The sequence below is a fragment of the Aquarana catesbeiana genome, linkage group LG04 (genome assembly GCF_042186555.1).
Source record: "Aquarana catesbeiana isolate 2022-GZ linkage group LG04, ASM4218655v1, whole genome shotgun sequence".
Lineage (NCBI taxonomy): Eukaryota > Metazoa > Chordata > Amphibia > Anura > Ranidae > Aquarana > Aquarana catesbeiana.
The window spans coordinates 23474858-23479197 of NC_133327.1; the positions used below are offsets into that span (position 1 = coordinate 23474858).

Genomic DNA, 4340 nt, shown 5'->3' on the forward strand with positions numbered 1-4340 from the left:
TACGAATGTACGAATGCCCGAATTCACGAATGTCCAATTTTATCGAATTTACGAATATTCGGAAAAAAACGTTAAACAGGTTTTCGTTAATTCGGATATTCACGAATTAACGAATTTGTCGAAATTCGTTAAAAAAAAAAAAAACGAATTCGGAACGAAACGAATTGCACATGCCTAGTGTCTACTAAAAATGATGAGATTGCTCATAATATTATCTTCTTTCCTTTAGTAAGGGGTCATCTCCACCAGCCCCCTAGAACAAGGTCCAGGACATTGTCTGTTGAACAAGCAGTCAGTTCCATAATGGACAATCTTGAAGAACTGGTTTCTTAGTTTCGTTGCTACATAAATTAACAAAACAGAAAGTAGAGCTGGAAAAATGTTCATTAAAGAAAGCAATCATAAAGGATCCAACAAAAGTGTATATGCTTCAGTTATAATTGCTATAAAATACAAAGCCCAGATCATGAAAGAGACACCTGTAAAGTTTATTGTCCTATAGTAGGCATCTGTACTGCTTGTTACATGTCCACGATTGTTCAGTCTACTCACATGGAAGGCAAAGGTAATTATGAGAAGAGCCGAAGCTAAAAAGACGATTACAAGAGGGAAAATACTCCACAGAAAATTAAAATGTGACATTTTCTTCATTTTTAGTCTATAATCTGAAATTTAACTTTGTGTAGAATTCCTAAGAAACCTAACAGGAGGACCCATACAATACATGGATGCATATCCTACAGGCAAAAGTGCAGAGGCAATAATCAGGTAAATGAGTTTCAATTTACCATCAATATGATGGCCTTCATACGTAAGAAGAACACATTGTGAAAGATGAGGACTTTGACGTAGAAGAAGATGGAAAGCAGGGTCGATAACAAAATATTAGAAAAGGCTGAGGGGTGCAGAATCAATTAAAGCAATTTTGAAAAAGGAGTAAGGGACTCTGGAAAATGAAACATTGCAAAAAAAAATACAGCAGGCAAGAAACATGAAAGAAAACCTTTGACATCTCAAGAGAGGTGATAATTTTGGCTGCACCTGTTATTGCTCTTCCCTCCAGCCAGTCAATGATATTAACAAACACAATAAAGAGTTCCATCACCAGAGCCGCCATTCCAAAACAAGCAAATGGAAACCAATTTTGTATTGAAATGGAATTTGCCATCTTTGCAATCATAGATAGATAACTAGATAGAGCTGCCTGCATCTGCATAAAAAAAATGATAGAAGTGTTCGTTATTTATTGATGGAAAACTCCTAGTTTAGGTTCATAATGCAAATGGTAATGCAAACACATTGAATGTGTTGTTTCTTATACAAATAATGAATGTGAGAGTGCATCTGACACTTGCAAACTAATACTAGGTGGTAAAAATAGAGCTTAAAGCTTCTAGTATGTGTGTGTGTATATATATATATATATATATTTTTTTTCTTTTTTTTTTTTGGGATAATGATCTTTTAAGGATTTATATATATATATATATATATATATATATATATATATATATATATATATATATATATATATATATATATACATATATATATACAGTATCTCACTAAAGTGAGTACACCCCTCACATTTTTGTAAGTATTTAATTATATCTTTTCATGTGACAACACTGAAGAAATAACACTTTGCTACAATGTAAAGTAGTGAGTGTACAGCTTGTATAACAGTGTAAAGTTGCTGTCCCCTCAAAATATGTCCCACACTACAGCCACTACACAAAAGGTGGTAGGGGCTTCACAAGCTTTATGTCACTCACCTGTTTTGTGGAAAACAAAAATCCATCAAACATCTAGGATAGGTTTGGGGAAGCTGAAAGCTTGGGTTGTGCAAAGTATCAAGGCAATGATTAAGGTTTAGGCACTTTATTGTAAGTTAAGCCCCATTAAGCTCCCAAAAAAAAAAGCTTAACACCTTCATTTTCTTTGTGGGAGACCAAAATCCATGACTCTGCTAGGATAGGTTTGGGAAGTTGAAACTTTTGGTGCGATTAACCAAATGAGCTGAAATTTTCAGAATATGTTGGCATGGCTAGTGTCTTTTATTGTGTGAAGTTTGGGGGAAATTAGTTAACATGTAAGGTCCTTTTTGTATTTTAAGCCACATTAGGCTCTCCAAAAAACAAGCTTAATGTCCATAGTTTGCCTTGTGGTACACCTAATCGCATGAAACTTCTTAGATAGATTTGGGAAGTCGAGATCTTGGGCTGTGCAAAATTTCAGGGCAATTGATTGAGGTTTAAGCACTTTATTACACGTTAAGCTACATTAAGCCATTTTCACATTAAATGTTTTAGCATTGTAAACTTTAGCTCAATGGGAATAACTTTTGGAGTGATTAACTAAATGAGCTGAAATTTTCAGAATATGTTGGCATGGCTAGCGTCTTTTATTGTGTGAAGTTTGGGGGAAATTAGTTAACATGTAAGGTCCTTTTTGTATGTTAAGCCACATTAGGCTCTCCAAAAAACAAGCTTAATGTCCATAGTTTGCCTTGTGGTACACCGAGTCACATGAAACTTATTGGATAGGCTCTCCAAAAAACAAGCTTAATGTCCATAGTTTGCCTTGTGGTACACCGAGTCACATGAAACTTATTGGATAGGTTTGGGAAGTTGAGAACTTAGGCTGTGCAAAGTTTCAAGACAATTGATTGAGGTTAAGGCACATTATGGTACATTAAGCTCTTTCCATTAAATGTTTTAGCATTGTAAAATATAGCTTAATGTGAATAACTTTTGGTGATAAAAAAGGGGGAGGGGTATGCCTATATATGAAGAATAATGTACAAGTGAATGTGAAAGAAGACATCACTGAGGGAGCTAGAGAGGAGGTGGAATCCTTATGGGTAGAGCTCCAAAGGGATGAAGCTAAGGGGAAAATAATACTGGGAGTATGCTATAGGCCCCCTAACCTGAGGGAGGAAGTGGAGACAGATCTCCTATCACAATTTGGATTAGCAGCAAGGATGGGAAGTGTTATCATAATGGGGGATTTTAATTATCCAGACATAGACTGGGCGGAGGGAACCGCGCATTCATTTAAGGCTCGCCAGTTCCTTAATGTCTTGCAGGACAATTTTATGGGTCAGATGGTAGACGCACCAACTAGAAATAAAACATTACTGGATCTACTGATTACCAAAAATACAGACCTGATCACGAATGTGGAAATACGGGGCAATTTAGGAAACAGTGATCACAGGTCAATTAGTTTCAGTATAAATCACACAAATAGGAAACATAAAGGGAATACAAAGACACTGAATTTCAAAAGAGCCAACTTCCCTAAACCACAAACCTTGCTAAAAGGCATAAATTGGGATAAAATATTAGGAACAAAGAATACAGAGGAGAGAGGGGTTTGCTTTAAGAGCATATTAAATAAGGGCATTAGCCAATGTATCCCATTGGGTAATAAATTTAAAAGAGCGAACAAAAGTCCTGGATGGCTTAACTCCAATGTAAAAATGCATATAAAAGCAAAGGAGAAGGCCTTCAAAAAATATAAGGTTGAGGGATCATCCTCAGCATTCAGACTTTATAAAGAATGCAACAAGAAATGTAAGGGTGCAATTAGGACAGCTAAGATAGAACATGAAAGACACATAGCAGAGGAGAGCAAAAAAAAAATCCCAAGAAAATTCTAAGTATGTAAACAGTAAAAAAGGGAGGACAGACCATATTGGCCCCATAAAGAATGAGGAAGGACATCTGGTTACAAAGGATAGGGAGAAGGCGAAGGTATTGAATTTATTCTTCTCCTCAGTCTTCACAAGTGAATCGGGGGGCTTCAGTAACCAAAACTGCAGTGTTTATCCTCATGACACAACACAGGATGCACCTCCATGGTTAACAGAGGACAGAATTAAAATTAGACTTGAGAAACTTAACATTAATAAATCACCGGGATGTAGCACCAATATTTAAAAAGGGCCCAAAATACATCCCTGGGAATTACAGACCAGTTAGCCTAACATCAATAGTATGTAAACTCTTGGAGGGGATGATAAGGGACTATATACAAGATTTTAGTAATAAGAATTGTATCATTAGCAGTAATCAGCGTGGATTCATGAAGAATCGTTCTTGCCAAACCAATCTATTAACCTTCTATGAGGAGGTGAGTTGCCATCTAGATAAAGGAAGGCCCGTAGACGTGGTGTATCTGGATTTTGCAAAAGCATTTGACACAGTTCCCCATAAACGTTTACTGTACAAAATACGGTAAGGTCCGTTGGCATGGACCATAGAGTGAGTACATGGATTGAAAACTGGCTACAAGGGCGAGTTCAGAGGGTGGTGATAAATGGGGAGTACTCAGAA

At 36.4% G+C, this 4340-nt stretch overlaps 1 pseudogene; it reads right to left on the reverse strand.

Moving 5' to 3' along the window:
• Positions 1 to 225: 225 nt before the first annotated feature.
• On the reverse strand, positions 226 to 1463 carry LOC141141130 (taste receptor type 2 member 64-like; annotated as a pseudogene).
• Positions 1464 to 4340: the final 2877 nt, after the last annotated feature.